Source organism: Erpetoichthys calabaricus, chromosome 9, assembly GCF_900747795.2.
Source record: "Erpetoichthys calabaricus chromosome 9, fErpCal1.3, whole genome shotgun sequence".
Lineage (NCBI taxonomy): Eukaryota > Metazoa > Chordata > Cladistia > Polypteriformes > Polypteridae > Erpetoichthys > Erpetoichthys calabaricus.
In genome coordinates this window covers 13,191,966-13,214,242 of record NC_041402.2, presented here as the reverse complement: position 1 = coordinate 13,214,242, position 22,277 = coordinate 13,191,966, and the positions used below count along the sequence as shown (strand labels likewise).

At 37.3% G+C, this 22,277-nt stretch overlaps 2 protein-coding genes across 7 annotated transcripts in view; one reads left to right on the top strand and one right to left on the bottom strand.

Moving 5' to 3' along the window:
• The window catches only part of LOC114657372 (LIM/homeobox protein Lhx2), a 412,444-nt gene that overhangs the window by 559 nt on the left and 389,608 nt on the right, over positions 1-22,277 (top strand). The window lies entirely within an intron of this gene.
• dennd1a (DENN/MADD domain containing 1A) overlaps positions 1-22,277 on the bottom strand; it is a 1,314,459-nt gene that overhangs the window by 1,067,269 nt on the left and 224,913 nt on the right. The window lies entirely within an intron of this gene.

Below are 22,277 nucleotides of genomic sequence, written 5' to 3'. Positions count from 1 at the left end.
TTGTATTGTATTCTGTAGTTAACAGGGAGCCAGTGAGGCTGAGAGAGAATCGGTGTAATATGTTCAGTGGATTTAGAACAGCAGAGAAAAGTCTATTTCAAGGGCATCTCAAACGCCACAGCAGACACAATCCAAAGTGGACAAACTTACAATAAAATGTGAATCAGAAAACTGTTTGTTCTATTTCTATGTTCTATTTCTTTCATTTGGGAAATTCACCAGTTATAGATTCCCGGGCACATCGGGCACTCCTGCTAGTTATTCAGATAACTATATACAGTAGGTTTTCTGATTACATCTTGCCTGAAGAAGAGGCCCGAGTTGCCTCGAAAGCTTGCATATTGTAAATCTTTTTAGTTATCCAATAAAAGGTGTCATTTTGCTTGGCTTTCCTCTGAAAAAAAACAATAAACAGAAAAGTGATTGTATCAGGGTTTGAACAGCAGACTTCTCAAATCCCAAAATTCATTTTGGATTTCATTTTCAGAGTACTCTAACGGCACGTGGGAATGTGCAGATAATTTTTTAAATATTTTACATTGATTCTACTGTACATTGACCATTCTTTCCCAAAACATAAAACTTACTTTTCCTATGCAAATCTTTCATGTTTATTTTCCATTCTAAACATAGGCTGAATGCAATATGTGTCAATAATGTAATCATTGAGTTTTTCCAGGCAAGATGAAAAGAGGAAAGCCTAAGAGAAGGTTTATGGATGTGGTGAGAGAGGACATGCAGGTGCTGGGTGTAACACAGCAAGATGCAGAAGACAGGACGATATGGAAGAAAATGATCCGCTGTAGCAACCCCTAAAAGGAGCAGCCGAAAGAAGAAGAAGAATTGAGTTTTCAATCAGTAAGTTATCAAAAACGTCAAACTTTTTTTCATATCAAACAAATATGTCCTATCATGTTGCTGAACACAGAATGCGATTCCACATGGCCAAAAGAGCACCTGGTTCTCGAGAATACCACTGTTACATCCCTATAGAAGTCAGCAGATTGTCTGGTGAAGACAGTAGATTGACTGTCAGAATATTCACCACTAAGGAAGCGGTTGAGATCCTGCTCTCTCATAATCACACTCCTGATGGATCAGACGCATCCCTCACATTCAATCAGTGTCCTATTGGAGGCCATCTTGGGTGCAAGTATGATGAAAAATGTTCAACTGGTGTGATTCGTGACAAGAGTGAAGTGGAATCAGACATCCTGATGTGTTTCATGCATCCAAACTATTCTGCACAGTCTTTCCATTGGCCACCTTTAGGCAATATTTGTGTTTGTTTATAACCTTTTGAAACACCCTGTTTATGTATCTAAATATGGAAAAAATTCAGCAGGCTATATGACTTACAAGTATGGACTTTCAGAAAGCCTAAACATGGCAAAGTCAAATATGCAAAATATTTTTTTTCCCCCATTTTTGAAGGCCTGCTCTTACCAAGTGGTGTCATCTGGACGAAACATTTTAATTTCATTACATACTACACCAGTATGAAAAATTTGAGCCTGCTAGGTGGTTTAGTTCTTGAGATATAGACTTGTGAAAGTGATGCAAAAATAAAGCCGTGCCCAATTTGACACCCCTCTCCCCTCACAAAATTTGCTGTATCTTGGAAAGTATTGATCTTACATCAAAATAATTTTACAGGATGTCTCCTGGATAACATGGGTGCACCTGTTATGTTTTCAGTATTTTTTGAGACTGAAGTGTGTGAGATTTCTGGAAAATTGGTTGACTTGGCATGGAATGACCCATCTGGTAAGAAGTTCATATATTGCAAGATTAGTAAAAAATGCAGTCACTATGAATGAGAGCTCAACCATGATGTGGAAATGACTAAAAAGAAAAAAACATAGGAGTAATGGTTATCCATCTCACACTCACACTTGGGGTTTAGCCAGCAGCACTCCTAATGTCACTTTCTTCTGTTCATTCTGGCAACTGAACATCCTTCTCTGACAGTACAGAACCCAAGTTATCAACAATATGCACGATTTCATTTGCATAGTATTTCTGCTGATGATAACGATGACCAGTATTTCTACTGTAAAGCAATGCAGCCACACAGCAAATACAATAAACCAAAATACTTTAGACAATTTTTGCTGATTCTCAGCAATACTTTTTACACCTTGACATTGACAACAACCTTGAAAATGTTTTGTTGCTATGCACTTTTTGGCAAATTTTAAAGCAGTGTAGTATGTGTACTATCTTTATGAAGGAGAGCATTTTGTAAAGGAATTCTGTAAAAGCAGCTAGTACTTTTACACAAAAGTTGCATTTCTTTAAAACCCTTGTTAAACGATTAACCAAAATAATCATCCAACTAATCAAATAGCAATATAATGTTAGATGCAACCCTAATCATTTAAATAAAATGTTCTTTAAAATAAAAAAAAAAAGATATCAACATTCCAGTCATATGTAGCCACACTTAAACACATTTGTAAAAATCATGAACATCTCCAAGCTGACATGTATAGCATCTTTTCTTTCTTTCTTTGTGGTTTGTTTAATTCTGTTGCTACTGAATAGTACATTATTTCCCAACCTTTTTTCTGTGGTGGCACACTATTTGTAACCAAATATACATTCTATGTCATACATGTACATGATCAGCATTCGTAGACAGGGCACATAGTGAGAACTTTGGGGGAATCTCCCACCTTCTTCATTCCTTTGCTCACCCCTCCCTGCCTCAGAGGCAATTCGTATGCCAACTATCCACCGATCCTGTGAGAATCACTGGCAATCACACAGCAAGGAGATGCATCTGAAGGGCTGTGTCTGCAACACTGCAATCACGGAGTTGCTTTTATGCCAGCTTCTCCAGGTAGTCCTACCCTCCTCGGACAGGTCTCAATCACCTACGGAGCTTGTGCTTCTCAGGTTCAAACACAGCTGCACAACACTATTATTTCCATGGCACAGTGCACACTAGAAATAATCTGAGTGAGATGTCTCTCTAAAAAAAAAACTTGGAAAGGAAAACCAGGGAGAAGAGATGTGATTTTCTCAGAAGAGACTTAAAAGACCCGCGAGACGCTCCGTGGCCAATCTCTTTTGTCTCGTGGACCGTAAACATGAGACTTGGTGCCAAGAGATTGTCCCAGGATCATCTCGTGGGGACGTGGAACATGAGATTCTTGCAAGACACACCCTACTTACAACCAATATCAAATAAGACCGCGGGCAGCAAAACACTCAGTCGTGTAAAGGCATGTAGCAGACAAAGATCCTGTGCCCTCAGCTTATATAAAGCGTATAAGGACAACACGTTCTAGATGAAACGTCAACAACTAAGCAAAGAAGAAAGAGCAGCGTAGAGAAAAAAGACCCAAAAGCATTAGAGAGAAAAAAAAATGCAGGTAACAGATTATGAAAGCAGTGGAATTCGAAAGGCTCAAAAAAAACGACGGTGTGATGCACATGCAGAGAAAGGTAAAAAATATAAAAGCAGTAGAATTCAAAAGTATTGTAGCATTCCAGCCAGGTTGAAGCCTTTTTTTTTTTTGAGTGACTGTTAGGTCTGATTGAGGGAGGGTGGAGACAGCACGGATGACTGACAGCAGGGTATTGCAGTAAAGGGGGGGAACCAGGAATGGGAGAAGGGGTTGGAGAGGGTGCTAAAAGGTTGTGTTTGGGGTTACGAAGTTGACGTTCTTTTTCTTGATTGTTCAAGTAAAACTTTTGTGAGACTAATTCTGTCCGTTTTTTTTTTTTTTTTTTACCTCTTCTCTTTTCGAGCCGGACGCGGAGGTCGCTACAGTATCAAAAAAAGATAGTAAAGATCGCATTAGCACAAACAAAAGGAAATTATTACTCAAAAAAAGGGAAAATAATCATCACGGACCAGGTATAATTGAAAAAATAGCAGGACAAAGCGTGGTCATAAATATAAGGCAAAGAGTAGAAAACAAAGTAAAACGTCATAAAGAGGTTCAAAAACGAGGGGGCGAAACACATGCAGAGATTAGAGATAATGAAAACAGTGGAATTCAGCAGACACAACAAAACGTAGGCACAATATACATGTAGAGCAAGTTACAGAATACATATAAAAGCACAAAAATTCGAAAGTATAAGAAAAAATATATACTTTTTAGATATACTTTAAAGATCGCATTAGCGCTAAAAAAGAGAAATTATTACTTGGTGAAATAACGGAAAGGCGAATAGAAATCGAATATATGGACATAGGTGATATGTCAGAAGTATGCAAATATTGTAAGGCTTTGAAGTTTAAGTCAGAGACTTGTAGATTGTCTAATTCGTTTTGCCATCAGGGAAAAGTAGTGTTTCTACACAATGAGGAGGCGTATCCAAGTGAATTAAAAGATCTGATGTATGGGGAAAGTGAAATCCACAAACAGTCGGTCAGTCATTTCCCAACCCGTTATATCCGAAAACAGGGTCACGGGGGTCTGCTGAAGCCAATCCCAGCCAGCACAGGGCGCAAGTCAGGAACAAACCCCAGGCAGGGCATCAGCCCACCCCAGAATCCACAAACACTACAGGCAAAATATAGGAGTCTACAATAATCTTTTCACATTCGCATCACTCAACGATCAAAACGTAGATTTACACACTAATGGACCATACGCTATGAGAATCTGTGGTCCCGCAACAGTTAAAGCAATGACAAGTATAATTTCGAAGAAAACACAATTCGGTCAGGTGTAAATTTATGATCACGGAGAAGCAATGCAAATTTAAACAGGTGACAAGAAAGGTAATGTAGTATATATTCCGCGAATAACATTTGACACCAAAGGAGATCGTGATATGCCATTCGTATTAAAATGTTTACAGTTTCCTGTGAGAATAGCTTTTGCTATGCCAATTAGCAAATCACAGGGACAAACACTAGAAAAAGTTGGATTATTTATTAGAGAAAAAGAAACGATATTCACTCACGGGCAGTTATACGTTACATTGTCACAATGTATCTCCAAAAACGGAATCAAAATTCAATGCAATCTTGAAGAAAAGGCAATTCCAAATATTGTTTTTACTGAAGCTTTAAAGTAAAAGTGCAAATAATGAAATTGAAACAATTCCAAAGAAAAAAACAACCTTTTAAAATTGTATATCCGATTAACCAAAAACGGGGGTTGGCGAGCAAAGCAAGCAGGGGGCAGAGCCCCCTAGTATACAAAATTGTAAATTATAAACAGTGTTTGTGTATTGAGATTGAGATCATGTATTACTGATTGATAACAATTATGTTTGCAGAATGCCTACAGGGGGCTGGGCGGTCTCATTGCCTGGAACCACTGCAGATTTTGTTTTGTTTTTTTCTCCAGCTGTCTAGAGTTTTTTTTGTGTTTTTTTCTGTCTTCTCTGGACATCGGACCTTTCCTTTAGTCTATGTTAATTTGAATTGCCTAATTTTATTTTTATATTTTGTCTTTTTTCTCTTTCTTCATCCTGTAAAGTACTTTGAGCTACATTATTTGTATGAAAATGTGCTATATAAATAAATATGGTTGTTGTGATTAAAATAGACATTTTTTTCATGACAAATGCACAGAATACATTCCATTCAAAACCAGAAGCAAAAACTGGTTAGCTTTTAAAATGTTAGAATAAAAATGTAAACTTAATATTATTTACACATATTTACAATAACTGATTTTCTGAGTACCAAGGCTTCCAATTCATGATATAAACTTAATTATAAGGATCATCTATCAGTAAAACTCGTGACTAAATTTTCCCTAAATATTTACCCCTAGACTGAGGCTGGGACGGAGTGGGTTAGGTTTATTTCTATCTTATAGTTGATAATATCTGATATCTCCTGTTGTTTTGTTTTTAACTGATTAAAAACTTGATCACAAAAAAACAAATCAGTAAAACTGTTTTTTCATGATGTCATGTGCATCGATCTTGTAGCATCTCCTGGCATGCTCTGTTCTACTAATGAATACTGCAAAGCAAGAGAAAATGACTCATGGGACAAAAATATTTTCCATGAATTGCATAGCAGACCTGATAAGCACCTTATTTTACCAGTTCAAATTAAAAGCATTATAGTAGTATGGTTTAGTGATAAACTAAGCATCTGAATTTAAACTACAGGACCGCATGGTCAATGCAAAGGTTTGCCTCACAGCGTGACCCTGAGCAAATGACAATATTTGAATATGCTTATACTATAAAAATGTTTTGTAAACAGTTGCAATGTATCCATATCTGGTAAGATCTTTTGGGTAAAGCAATTAAAACAATTATAATAATAATGAGCAATAAATAACAAAACTATAAAATGTCCCTCTGTAATGTACCACAGCTGGAAACGTTTCCAGTTCTACATTGAAGAAAAAAAAATCAGTTTAAAACTCTGCTGCAAGAGCTATATTTCCAAGTGTACAACTGTGATGTTGGATAAAACAAAACCATATTATACTGCACATGTGCTCTGGTTAGACTCAAGTTGATAGGTGCAAAACACAGAGCCTGGGAAAAAATCTTAATATTGTCGGTGTGGCATTGATATATTTGTCATTTGTTTGCCAATATATCTGTATTGCAAAATCATTTCTGTCTACAAAATGCATTATCTAACACTTTAATATTTGAGTATCAAAATGCATTTTTGAAGGCTACTCTGAAAATACTACTACAGAACAATGTGATTCATTTATATTTTATGTTTTTTTTCTTATGATTACTTTTTAAGTTTTGTAAAATAAAGAAAGTTTAAATTACAAATACAAATAAAGGATAATGTTAAATGAAAATATGTATTCAAGTTTTACTTTATTTTTCAAGTGTTATCAAGAAACTCAACTATTTTTGAAGAATTGTTTCTAATGGGGGCCATGCCAAATTTCACTGGCATGACCTTGGTATGGCTTGGTGGTTACAAGAATAGCAGTCTGCCAATTTTGACAGTCTCTGGTGGGATCATTCCAATGTACAATCCCTGCTGTGACTGTCAGCAACTAAGCTTAACATGTGCTGAACAATGCAGCCAGCTGGACAGAGAGGCAAACATTGCTGTATTGCAGCATACTAGCACAAAGTAACAACCATTACTATTAAACTTTAACAGATATCCAAGATGTAAGCAATTAAAAAACGAATGGCAGGAATGATGAAGTCTTACCTTGAAATGCCTCTGGTGTTCAATACAAAATGCTTATTACATCACATTGACAGGGACAGAAATTCTATTAGTGTTTACATATTGTAAATAAATCTGAGATGTGATGTTTATGATACACTATTTTACCAATTGCCAAATTCTTTCCAGATCTGATTGAAATATAGAAGAGTCCTGTTCTCTTAAGTATAAAGTTTAAATCACTGCTTCAGGCACATAATACAAGGCAATGGGAATTACCTTCAAACCCGTGCCAAAACTAACAATACCAAAGACCCTTGAATATCATAATTTAATTCACTAACACATGTGAAACAGTTTGTAACAAAAGATTCTAGGCATTAAGGCTCTAACTTTAATCATGTATGCAAACTATTCTGGTTTAAGTTATAACTTTAAAATGAATGTGGCAAATTCATATTTTCTGTATATAAACATTCAGTTATTATAGCAGTTTAAACCTGCGTCTGATTCTTTTGGAAGTGATTTTATTATGCATCAGCAGACAAAATTTTTGGAAATGCCTTACTGTATTTACATATAGTATAAGACAGTCATTATTAGCAATTATGTACACCTAATTAACAACTATAGTGCAGGCAAAACACTAGCAGTAGAAACTCTACAAACTACAAATTGCTTGAAATATGTGTAATATTATATTCAAAACCAGTTATAATATTACTCCTGTTACACAGTCATAACAGTGTAGACATAATGGATGCAAAACAAAATTGTCAAAGTGGAAGTGCACTTTAATTCATGATAAAAATTAAGTGTTAAAGGTTTTATTCACGCTAGTAAAATTTACTTTGCACTTTAGATCTAACAATAAATCAACACTGAAGCAGACTTTCAACAAAAAACAGCAAGTGACAAGCCAAGATGCTAATTTTTCTACGTTAACTGCTTACCCAAAAATAACTTGTATGAGAGAAAGAGTGAGAGTGTGTGAGAGAGAGAGAGAGAGAAAGTGTGTGTGCATGCACACATGAGTGTGTCTACAATGAAATGGCTCATAAAAGAGGAGTCCTGTCTTGCACCCAGTGCTACAAAGATTGATTCCCACAACCCTTAATTTAGATTTATTTCAGTAAATGAATGTATGAATTGACCACAAATTGTTTAAAACCAAATACAGTGTAACTTATTCTAATTGTATATATAAACACTACAATTAAAAAGTCCAACATCCAGCCTTAACTTAACAACACAAGATACATATTGGAGAGACACCATAAAATAAACATCAGAAATTAACCATGTTACAATGATTAACTAACTAAAGATCAAATATATCAATGAAGGTTTACATCCTACCATAGTTCAAACCATGAGTTTGGCTACTTTGGTAAATAATTTAGGATGACAAAAAGACAGGTAAGGTGTAAGCCAGATCCCGTTTTACCCAGCATAATGATGAAAAGTCAAGCAAAATGGCACCTTTTATTGTCTAACTAAATAGATTATAATATGCAAGCTTTCAAGGCAGCTCAGGCCCCTTCTTCAGGAAAGATGCATACTGCAATCTTTTTAGTTAGACAATAAAAGGTGTCATTTTGCTTGACTTCTCATTGCATCCATAATAGCTAACATGGTACAACACCGTACTACTACCAGTACTGTGATAAAATGGAATATCCAGAAAATGACTGTAATATCTTAACCAGCGTATATACTGACTTAAGACACTGGGCAATATTGCTGTTCAACATATTGAAATTTGTAAAAGAGATAAAAATAACTAACACCACCTTTTAAACAAGCTCATCATTGGGGATACATTAAACTTAGCAATAAACTTGGCAATAAATTAAACTTGCTTAATAGTATATACAGATATGAAAATGTTGAAAATAGCAAGAATGCTTTCATTATTTGTAGCTGTTTAACCAGATGCTGTACAACACCTACAGTACACTAATTGTCAGGTGTCTTTAAACAAAGTGACTACAAAAATATTCTCGGATAAACAAATGACACAGAATTACACTTTACATCAGGGATGAACAAGAAAATATGGGGTATTAAAGTATGTTAACAAAAGTTAATAACAAAAATATTCCTAATCATATGTGAAAAAAACAATGGCAAATATAATCACTCTATATAAAAGGTTGAAATATGAGATTTCAGAAATATCTCAATCCAGAAATGTGCTAATATCACCACTTGGATTATACAGTAGATAAAATACAGTATTTCTTAAATTATATGAAATGTTGGCGTACCATAATGTGAAGTTAAAGAAATCAGTCAGTCAGTCATTTTTCAACCCGCTATATCCTAACACAGGGGGTCTGCTGGAGCCAATCCCAGCCAGCACAGGGCGCAAGACAAGAACAAACCTCGGACAGGGCCCCAGCCCAACAAAGGGCATGCGCACACACACACACACACACACCAAGCACACACTAGGGGCATCCTAACCTGCATGTGGAAGGAATTCTCCTGGAAAAAGAATGGCTCCCCTATACTAGTGAGGGATAAGATGCTGCATGAAATGGAGCATTGGATAAGTGTAGTGATACTTTGTTGGTGGCATTAGGCCATTTGTGATGTCAGTGAATTTATTCTTTATTTCGCCTTATACAATTTCTTGTATTAGGAATTTGTTAGTTTTCGCGTACCCCTTGGGGTCAGAGCGTAGGGTCAGCCATTGTACACCGCCCGTGGACAGGTTAAGGGTCTTGCTCAAGGGCCCAGCAGAGTAGGATCTCTTTTTTTGGCAGTGACGGGGATTCGAACCTGCAGCCTTCTGGATATCAGCACAGATCCTTAGCCTCAGAACCACCACTCCGCTCTTAAACCCAACCCGTCAGTAATTTTTACCAACAGCTACAAGGTCTGGGCAGAAACCAAAAGAATGAGAATAATGGTTCAAGCAACTGAAATTTGGTTCTTGTGCATAGCTCCAAGGCTCACTTTCCACAATAGGGTGACGAGCTTAACAATCTGGGAGGACCTTGGAGTAAATCTGATTTTGTGTATAAAAACAAGCCAGTGTCTCATCTCATGAGCTAAGCTCAGTTTACCAGTATGACCTTCACTAGAAAGAGATGAAAAGTGAGTGAGTAAAGATATGACATGCTATGAAAAACACAAAACATTATGTACTTTTTTAGATTTGTGAAATTTCAAAGGATTTCAAGGAGACCCTAACCTTCATCTACTTTAATTTACCCTAACCTTTACAAATACAAATATAGGGCGGAGTGGTGGCTCTGAGGCTAAGGATCTGCGCTGGTATCCCGAAGGTTGCCGGTTCGAATCCCCGTCACTGCCAAAAGAGATCCTACTCTGCTGGGCCCTTGAGCAAGACCCTTAACCTGTAATTGCTCCAGGGGCGCTGTACAATGGCTGACCCTGCACTCTGACCCCAAGGGGTATGCGAAAACTAACAAATTCCTAATACAAGAAATTGTATAAGGCGAAATAAAGAACAAAAAAAAAATACTCAAGACAGAAATAATAGATTAGAAAATGTAAAATGTCACAGTTGTTCAGTAAATTGCATTCCCACCGAGAAAGACATTATGTTGTAGCCATTATTAAATAAGTTTTAATTTTAAAGGGATGTTTATTGTTGTGAAAAATAATATAACTGTTTCAGAGCTGGGCAGTTATTTATTTCAAGCTATTAACTTCTAAGTATAGTATTTGCTGAAAACTCTAGGCAGAAGGGTAATATTAACTTTAAACAGAGGAAAAGTGAAATACATCAGCGCCTTTGAGTAATGGCTCTAATTCACAGCATTCCTGGCTGCTAAAATATTAAAGTAGGAAGTATTTAAACCCCAAGCTTCCAGCCTTTTGAATGAGCGAGATAAAGGAGTTCACTATATACTCAAAGCTAATTCACATGTAAATGGAAGGTCTTTTTCACCGACTCTGATTAACTTCCTCAGAGTTAATAGTTTCCCAGTTAACAAAGATTTATCCTTCTTTTCACTGCAGTAGTACGTTCAAGAGTGAAAAAGAGAGGAAAAAACTTGCAGTGAGTCTTACAGTAAAGCCTCTTCAGAAAGCAATAAAAACTAAGCTTTATTTAACTAATCCTAGCAGCAGATGTTTAACAAGGTAATTTCTCTTGCTCTTAGAAAAGCTCATTACTTTGTCAAAAGCAAAATTTCCTTGGTACAGTAAAGTCAGCATTCAAAGATTATATGGGAACAAGCATGTTTAACAGTCAAAATAAAATACAAAACCAATAGATATATTAGATATGATATGTAGAAGGCAGATAAACATATAGACGGTCATATGAAAGTCTCTACCTCATTTCTACACGTATTATACCTACATTTAAGCATCTGAATTTTCATTCTTTTTTTTAACAAAATAGTAAGAAAACATTCTTCAAAACTAACAGTGTATTGGGTACAAAGTATCTGACTACATTGTGCACATAGTATTTTATATTGGCTATTCCATCTGAAGAGGGAAAAACAACACCTCTGATGTTCTTTTCTTATGTACTGAAATTGCAAATTTTAACTCTTTATTGAATATTTACAATAACAAAACAGTAACAATGTACAGTACTACACTTACATTACTACTGCCCTATTTTTAATTTTCTCAATTATTCGTCACCATAACCTACCCACTAAAAACATGTTTGTAAGCAAAAGAAATAAAAATTGCCAGTCTTCAAAAATTGTTCTGAAGACTGAAAATAATAACTTTATCCAAGGTATGTTATCCTATTTTTTAAAAAAGGTAGTTTGATTCAATTGTTTTTCAATTAATTAACATTTATCCTAGGCCACAGAAAAGCAACCCCATAAACCTGTGCAGTAAATTATATTCTAATCTTCTATAATGCAGGAAATGCCACATTAAGTTTCTACACCTAGGCAAAGATTTACGTATTTTTGATAACAGAGTACACAAATTTGAGTATTTATTTATCCTACTGGGCACTTTATTTGCAAGCTCTTTACAACCAACTGTATTTATATTTAAATTTTAAATCAAATAATATGTCAATGGATATATTATTAACTAACTGTTTTGACTGATGTAAACAGTGCCTAACTTATCAGTCACTTGATTAACCATCTCCGTTAATCGCCTGGGCCAAAAAAACAAAAAATACATTGAGCATGCCAGTGCATACCTATTACTTTACTACTACTGCTATGTTGTAAGCTGCAGGCTATGTACATTGGAACAACTCTCCCTTGTGCTAGCGTGTAGTGTTCTTCCCCAGCACCACGTGTCATGCCGTGTTTTGAAATCACACTATCAGTTACGTACCTTTAGTTTTAACAGTGTTTCATAGCTTTCCTGTTTTGATCCACCACACATTGTTATGGCCAATAAATGAATGCTTGAGGTGTTGGAATTGTCACAAAAATTGAAATTATTAAACATTTATGAAACAGCGAAAGTGCTTCCAAGTATTGCTGCAATACTTGGAAAGAGCAGAAAGAGTGGAATGAATGCTGTAAGTGATGAGACTGAGTGGAAGGATGGACACACCTTTTATAAGATGAGTGGCAGGAGAATTTAGGAGAGAAATGAAGGTGTGGTCGAAGGAAGTTTTCAGTAGGGAGTCAAGAGAAAATAAGCAGGAGTGTCTGCAGTATAGAGAAAAAAAGAATGCAAGAGGCAGAAGATAAACTGATTGGTAAGGAAAGCTTCCTTTTATCGTTTTGGAGATGTGCTCTGTAACCCAAATAATAAAATACTGTATAAGAAAGAGCACCATTTGTTACGGAATAAAGACTCCAAGTAAAACATAGAAAATTTACTTATTATGCTGGTCGATACAATATTATATGAGTCAATAAATTTTGCTAATACTATTTTATATTTGTTAATATAGTTTTATTTTGTAAATAAATACGACTATTCACTAAACTAATCTGCTGTATATTATTTTTAAAGTAGCTGTTCTGTTATCCGTCTTTTCTCTTATTTTTCAAGGCCTTGTCCCAAAACCTGATGGTTAACTGAGGTTTTACTGTAATTATACTTTCAATTCTGAAAGAAATACTCAAAAGGCATGACTTTTTATTTAGTTCAATCCATTCAAACATTAGGTGTTATATTCGAGATGGATTAAAAGCTTAGTTGTCACATTTCTATGCTTTCCAAAACCTGCTTTCACCATCTACAGTAAGTAACAGTTGCAAAGTTAAGGCAGTTTTTTATGATGCATAATCAAAACTACAGCTAATTCATTTGTTTTAAGCAGACTTACTATAGTAATGCTTATTTTGTAAGGATTTATGAACAATTCATTTACTACTCTACAGCTAATTCAAAACATACCACTAGATAGTAACCAGATAATAAAAAGTATGAATACCTAACTCTAGTTTTAAAACATTTCACTAGCTTCCAGTTTAGTTTGAGGGCAATCTTTAAATCCCCTCAGTTTTACAAAGTCATAAACAGTTTAACTTTTCTTACATTACACAAATTATTAGTAACATGTTTAACACACGGGCCTCTCATCTTCAAATAAAAGCGATTTGAAAGGGGTGAAATCCATTAAAATAATGATAAACCTGAATATGAATTTTGAACACATAGGCAGCATGCTGTGGGTAATGGAAAATGTAGTCAGTGGTGGTGAAATCTGCATGTCCAAAGCAAAATAAATTTGTTATTGAAAATCAGAAAAGAGCATGGAAAATCCAAAGACAATCCAATGGAAAAATGTGATAAAATATTTTAAAAAAACCTGAAGTACTTTGTGTTGTAACTGCATTTGTCTTGTATAACAGACCTACCTATGAATATCAGAGAGAATCCCCATCAGTAGAAGTAATTAATTGAAGTTAAAAGTCCATTTTAACACAACATATTCTTACAAGAGCTTCTACAGAGGCTGTGTATGTTGTCCTATTACTGATTTTTAATTCACTGTTGTAATCATTTTCTTTAGCCATTACCATGTCTTTACCCATTACTCTTTTCTTGGAAATGCCACACATGGATGAGTCAGAGTCAGGCTCCCTTTTAAGCCGGATCTGGGAATGCTTCCAGTCCCACGCTTTGTCTTCCTGGAAGCACTTCTGAGCCATATAAAAAATATGGAAACCTCCCCACCCTACAACAGCACCCTCTATCGTTAACCATGGACCCGACAGGGCTGCTTTTCCAGACTCCATATCCCAAGCACTCCTCTGGGTGTCCCGACTGGGTTCCCATGCGAGGACCACTGCCTCCTGGTATATGGGGGATGGAACTGCCCCTGATTGCTATTTCTGGTCCATCCATTATTTGATACTGGTCGGACACAAAGTTGTTTTGTTGTCCCATCTGCAAATCTATCTGTCCTTCTGCTATGGCCTCCCATTCGGGTATGAAACCATCCTGCCTGTTCTCCCCTTACAATACACACACAGTACATACCTCAAAGTAAATTTATCCTAAAATTTAAGATGTTTAATTAGACTGAATGATATCATTATATGTAACACTTTCCTTCTATCTAAAATCAAAGTTACACCACATAGAGTATTCCAACAGATTAGTATTTAGGATACTCTATCTGCAAAATGGCTATTGTGGCATTATAGAAGAAGGATTGATATCTGTGTATCAGCTATTCTTTTTTTATTATTTATAGTTGGATTTTTGCCTCAGATTATTTTTTACCAACGTAAGCAACTACTGCTGTTTTATTAGATATGAGTGAAATGCAATTTTATGTTTTCCATAAAGAAAACTGACAAATCTTTTTTTGAAAACTATCAAACATTCACATAGTAGAACTATACATATTGTGTGGTCCAGCCCTTCTATTACACTATGACCTTATTATGTGTACCAAAGAAACTTGCCAAGATAATAGGTACCACAGGATGGAGATGTAATCTGGCTAGCACTTTTACCCTAAAGCTTGCTCTTGGCACAGAAGTGAAGACAAGAAGTGACCCTGGATGTGCTCCTGGGCTGCTGTCTGAAAATGGACTCTCGGCCAGAAATCAGTTGCACTTGTAGCGTGGAATGCAAAGATACAATTGGTGGGTAGAAAAAATGTCAAAGCAGTCTTTGAAGTAAACAGTGGGAAGCAGGAGTGAGGATTTATGTGGGGAAGTGGACCGGCCTCACTGCAAATTTTAAGAGGGGGACTGATTTATGTATTATTTTGCATTATTGTATACTTTCTTAATTTTCTTATAATTATTTAACCTGTATTAATACATTACTTTTTCTACATATCTGGGCTTCCTGGCAATTACACTGAGTTTGGGGTCTTATTACGAGCACTCCTTATTGTTTACAAAACAAATAGTAATAACATCTAATACATTTTCCCCAAAATGAAAACAGCTTTTACTATCACACTATCCATAATAATAAATATAGTGTAATATGTGCTTAACATTGCCAAGTACACAACTGTAACACTTGATACAGTATAGTGTAAAACCATTATATGAATGTTTTACTCACATTAGTATGAACATGGAACTAAAGAATACAAAAGGTGACTCATCTATGTAAATAAACGGTAAGTAGTCCTCAATGAGCAAGTCCAGTTAAATGTTTGCACTACTTGTAAAGCCATGTCAATGGTTATTCAAAACTAGAATGGAAAGAAAAAATGTTTTTTCATAAATGTAAAAGCAAAGTGCACTTTGTCTTGCTTCTGAGATGATTATTGCATATTCATGGCATGACAAAGCAACTTTAAGCAAATATGTATTCATTCTTAAGCAATGCATAACAATATAGCCTTACTAAGTTCATTATTAACAATTGTTTTGCTTAAAATTAATTATATATTGCTTTGTTGTAATGATACAGCTTCAAATAATACTTGAACAGGAAACTGAAAATGAATCGATGAACTAAAGAACATTTTTGTGGAAAACAGGGCATTCAAGCCAACATAAATAATCTTTTCCTATTAATATAAGGACTACCTGCACTACCCATCTAAGACAGGTTGAAATCTAAGTAACTTGTCTAGTTAGGTGCCACTGTGAGTGGCAGCCTTTCCAGCAGCTCCGTGTAGGACTTTATCCTCTTTATCTTTCTACCTTTTTCCCTCTCTCTCTCTGATCGCTCCCACCACTTTCTTTTATGTGGACTCATTTCCTGGACACTTTTTACTACTTGGACATGGGTTTTTAAACACCAAGACTCGTCTATTCAGGTAGTCAACTTCTAGCACTGAGAACAAAAGCCCATGCCGGTGTGGTTCCCTATTTATCTGACGAGGTAAGAAGGCCGTATCGTGGCAAATACCTGCGGGAAGCGGAAAGGAGGAGGACTCACTCTCTATGTGAACACAAGGTGGTGCAACACTGGACATGTAAACGTCAAAATCTCCACTTGCTGCAGGGACATCGAACTGTTGGCCGTAAGTCTGCATCCCTATTACTTGCCCAAAGAGTTTGGACACGTCAATGTTGTTATTGTTTACATCCCTCCTCGTGTAGACATGGAGATAGCGGGTGACATCATCCCCTCCGCTGTTGCTAAACTACAAACACTGCACCCCGAGGTGCTTGTGCTAATCTCTGGAGATTTTAACCATGTGACGCTGGACAAAACATTACCTGCCTTCTCCCAGTATGTGGATTGTAACACCCGGGGAAATAGGATTATTGACCTACTGTATGCAAACATTAAAGATGCATACAGCGCCACCCCGCTGCCTGCACTTGGGAAAGCAGATCATAACCTGGTTCTGCTTCAGCCTCACTACAAACCAAGAGTGAGGGAGCTACCTACAACCACACGTTCATTCAGGAAGTGGTACCCTGAGGCAGAGCAGGCTCTGAGAGACTGCATTGGAACTACGGACTGGAATATCCTGCAGGGGTCACATAGTGAGAACATTGAAGAGGTTGTTGACTTCACTACTGACTACATCAACTTCTGTATGGACATTGTAGTTCCAGTAAGAACAGTGCGCTGCTATGCTAACAACAAGCCATGGATTACAAGTGACATCAAGGACCTTTTGAACCAGAAGAAAAGGGCTTTTAAAGGCAGTGAGCAGCATGAGCAGAGCAGAAGGAACTCCGAGTCCAGCTCAGGGCGGCGAAGGAGCAGTACAGGAGAAAACTGGAGCAGAAGTTGCAGAATAACAGCATGAAGGAAGCGTGGTATGGGATGAAGATCATCACTGGCTGCAGCTGGAAGCGGGGTGCCACCATCGAGAGAGACGTGGAGAAAGCAAACCTGATGAACAACTTTTTTTAGCAGGTTTCACCACCCTAACCCACTCTCACTCTCACCTCAGAGTACTGCATCCTCCACCCATCCTTCTGCTGATAGCATAGGAGAGAGTTTTCCCCCACCCACAATTACAGCAGCCCAGGTAAGCAGAGAGCTGAGGAGACTTCGTGCCAGCAAAGCAGTGGGTCCAGATGGAGTATTGCCACGGCTGTTGAAGGCCTGTGCGTTGGCGCTAGGGAGTCCTCTACAGCGCATCTTCAACCTGAGCCTGGAACAGGGGAGAGTCCCGAGGCTTTGGAAAACATTTTGCATCAACCCAGTCCCAAAGGTATCACGTCCTAGTGTGCTGAATGACTTCGGGCCTGTCGCCCTGACGTCACATGTGAAGAAGACCATGGAGCGGCTGCTGCTTCACCACCTGAGGCCACAGGTCTGCCATGCCCTTGACCCTCTGCAGTTCGCCTACCAGGAGAAGATGGGAGCGGAGGATGCCATCATCTACATGCTACACTGATCCCTCTCCCACTTGGACAGAGGCAGTGGTGCAGTAAGAATTATGTTTCTGGACTTCTCTAGCGCCTTCAACACCATCCAACCTCTGCTCCTTAGGGACAAGCTGACAGAGATGGGAGTAGACATACCTGGTGGCATGGATCATGAACTATCTTACAGACAGACCTCAGTATGTGCGTCTCAGGAACTGCAGGTCTGACATTGTGGTCAGCAGCACAGGAGTGCCGCAGGGGACGGTGCTTTCTCCGGTCCTGTTCAGCCTATATACATCGGGCTTCCAATACAACTCAGAGTCCTGCCACGTGCAAAAGTTCGCTGATGACACTGCTATTGTGGGCTGCATCAGGAGTGGGCAGGAGGAGGAGTATAGGAACCTAATCAAGGACTTTGTTAAATGGTGCGACTCAAACCACCTACAACTGAACACCAGCAAAACAAAAGAGCTGGTGGTGGATTTTAGGAGGCCCAGGCCCCTCCTGGACCCCATGATCATCAGAGGTGACTGTGTGCAGAGGGTGCAGACCTATAAATACCTGGGAATGCAGCTGGATGATAAACTGGACTGGACTGCCGATACTGATGCTCTGTGCAAGACAGGACAGAGCCGACTATACTTCCTTAGAAGGCTGGCGTCTTTCAACATCTGCAGTAAGATGCTGCAGATGTTCTATCAAACGGTTATGGTGAGCGCCCTCCTCTACGCGGTGGTGTGCTGGGGAGGCAGCATAAAGAAGGGGGATGCCTCACGCCTGGACAAACTGGTGAGGAAGGCAGGCTCTATTGTAGGCACGGAGCTGTACAGTTTGACATCTGTGGCAGAGCGACGGGCACTGAGCAGGCTCCTGTCAATCATGAAGAATCCACTACATCCACTGAACAGTGTCATCTCCAGACAGAGGAGCAGCTTCAGCTGTCAATGTCCTGCTCCACTGACAGACTGAGGAGATCGTTCCTCCCCCACACTATGTGACTCTTCAGTTCCACCCGGGGGGGGTAAACATTAACATTATACAATGTTATTGCCTGTTATACCTGCCTCGCACTCTCCACCTTGCATTTTTTAATTTGCTCTGCATTTTTATCACTCTTTAATTTAATATTGTTTTTCATCAGTATGCTGCTGCTGGAGTATGTGAATTTCCCCTTGGGGATTACTAAAGTATCTATCTATCTATCTATCTAAGACAGGTTGAAATCTAAGTAATAAAAATAGGTTTCAGCATTAATGTTTGCAGTGCACCAATGTATTTTGTAATGCATGTAGTAATAAAATGCATTGCACTTGTCATCCCAACAGATGGCGCATCATAAACATTTGTAGTAATAAACTGAATTACTACAAATGTTTGTGATGTACCATCTGTTGAAATGATAAGTGCAATGCATTTTATTACTACAAATATTTTTGTGCCATCTGTTGGAATGACAGAGACATAGCAACCGAATGGACATCTAGATACAAAGACACACAGCCACTTTTATTAAAATGGATTCCAAAATGTTATGCTACAAGATGTTGCTTTCAACTATACTACGTGATAGCCAGATCCATTTCTTTACAGCCCTGTGTGAAAAAGCATTGCATTATTTTATGTGAGATTTATCCGTAAACTTCCAATCAAATCCTGATTTTCTTGTTTTGAGATTATGATTTCTCATTACTAGCCTCTGTTTTGCCTAAACTGATATGACCCACATGTTTCAATCTTATCTCCCCATAGCTCTGGAATAAATTTTGCTTCTCTTCTCTGGACTCTCACTCATTCTATTTTGCCTTTCTTCTAATATAAACACTAAAGCTGCACAATATTTCAGATAAGGGCTTCCACATGCATTATACAGATTAACCATTACCTCTCTAAACTGTACTCTACACAGTGTACATTTTGTAAAACACAAAATCTTATTAATCTGGTTGATAACAGTGAAAAATCAACTAAATTGATAAGTCCTTCTCTAAAGATGTAGTTCATAACTCAGTATGTTTGAGGGAGGCCATCTATATGCAGCTGTCTTAGTCTGTCCATCCCTCTCTCCTTTAAGTTGCTGTTTTGGGCCTAGATTTGTTCCACTGTAGCCTGACCGTGACATTATTTTTAGTTTTGTAACCAAAGAATAATGATAATTGTCCATGTCATAATAGATAATCTGATATTATTTCTAAAAATGTTGACAAAAATATTTTGTCACTAAATATGATTCTCACAAAAACATTACCAGTTAAGGTTACTATCAAGTTTAAAATGGGTGGTTTAAAGTATAGGGGATTAGTGAGGGACGCTGGCAATTAAGACTTTATGGCTATTTAGCATTTGTAATTAACATTTTATGGCGAATATGTCAGATCTTAAAACTTTTTTCTCTCTATGTTATTTAATTTATTAATCCACTAATCTACTCACTAAATTCTGTACTAACTCCTAGTACTAACAACTTACTATTATTTTCTTCTAGCATGGTTTTGTGTACAACTTGGTCAGCGGTAACTTGTTTAATGACAGTAGATTTAATCCAAGCCTTAAAGACTGAAGAACAGTCGTAGACTACTAAGCACTGTTGTAAGTCGCTCTGGATAAGAGCGTCTGCTAAATGATGTAAATGTAAATGTAAATGTAATCCACCCATCCATTACTTGAACCCACTTTCTACATTACAGGGCCTTAAGGAGCACATAAGAATCTCATACCCACAGCAACTCAAACCAGTCCAATTTAGAGCTACCAACTGACCAAGCAAGTATGTTTTTGAAATGTTGGAAAACTAATGCTGTGCCACAATAAATGTCTTACCTTCCAAAATTATAAATGAATCCCTGTTAAATGTCAAATGATAAATAAGGTAAAGAATGGAAAATTCAATACATTTCAACAGCAATGTTGCCTCAGTACTCTTGAGTCCTGTGTACAAGCCCCAGTCCACATGCTACCTGTGCGAATCTTATACTTTCCTCTTTTTTAATGGGTTATTTTCCCACAGATTCTAATTTTCCTCACAAATTAATAACATTTTTGTTAGCTTAATTGAAGTCTTTAAATTAGCATGAGAGAGGTTTTGACCAAGAGTGTGGTCTGGTGTTAACTGAATTAGAATCTGAATATAAAGGTATACATTTTATTTATATTTTTCAGTTTGGAATTTCACATTTAGGGAAAAAAGTTTAAAACCTCAAATACATTGGCCTCTGAATCTACTCCTAATCTTCTTAAACCACTGTCATTTTTCTGGCTAATTGAGTGCACTTCCAATTCCTCCAGCCCACAGTAATAGTTAATTGTTAAGGAGAATTACATCTGTAGAGCCAGCTGAGCTTGAAATAACTTCCTTTTACAGTATATACTGTCTTACTCACTGTAATTCAGAGGTTAACCACAAGCTTCTAGGTCTTTTCCAGCATAAGAAAGCTACAGCTGTTTATAAGCTAATGTCATAAATGCAGCTACTTTGCATGGGAAAATCTAAGCTGTTGAGGAAAAAGATAAACTGTCCAAAAACATCTAGTTCCTGCATTATATGAATTGTGCTTCCAGATAGGCATTCATTAATTTTCAGCTTCCGTGCATGTAGAGCCCACCCATACAACAAAACTCAAAATCAGATGTTTGATTTTACTGGCGCAAGTCGCAGCCTAGTTGTACTGAGTCACTTGGTATGCCACATTACACAACAAGCTTCACGGAAGAGCACCACCGACTGCCTCCAACTCGCTAAAATTATGTTAACTAAAGCTACAACTGAAAAAGTTGTGTAATGCACCATAGCTGTTAAACACAGAACCTGTTAATACTGAAATGTATATAGGAAATAAATATGAACATGCTTAAATTTACCATGCACTGTATTTACTATATTTAGGTCTCAATAGCCGCAAAATGCTGTCACATACACATTACTAAGAAACCCAAATATGCTTAAAGCTACCTACTAAAGTTTTATGTTTTACTGTAAACTATGTTAGGTGCAAAACTATTTTTGCCTGCATTCTTAAAAATAACAGATTTTTATGCCATGATATGAGGCACTATTATGTATTCTTCGTTCTTAAAACTGAAAACAATATCATACTCAGCCTAACGCAAGTCACTACTTTATATGTAACAAAACTAGAACTGAAACAGCAATTGAAAGTAGAGAGAGTTACATCAGAATGCCCTTTCTCTGGCAACAATCACCATGCTGATTTATATAATACTAGACAAAGAGCCCGTTTCAACAACGTAAGATGAAACAGGCACGAGTTTGTGAATGTTCCAGTACAATATGGAATAGTAATAAGTATAAGCACCACAAACCTGATATAGGTGTATTGAATGAATGCGTAATTGAATCAGAATACATAATTAGGCCTTGAGCTGTAGTCGAAATCGCCTTTCTCTTTGAATTTTTGCGGCCGTAAATCCGCCGCATGCCGCAATGTTGGGGTTGGATGTCAGTCTCGTAAGGTTTTTCGGGCAGCTGCGCAGAAGGCGACTGCGCATTCGGCTTCGGA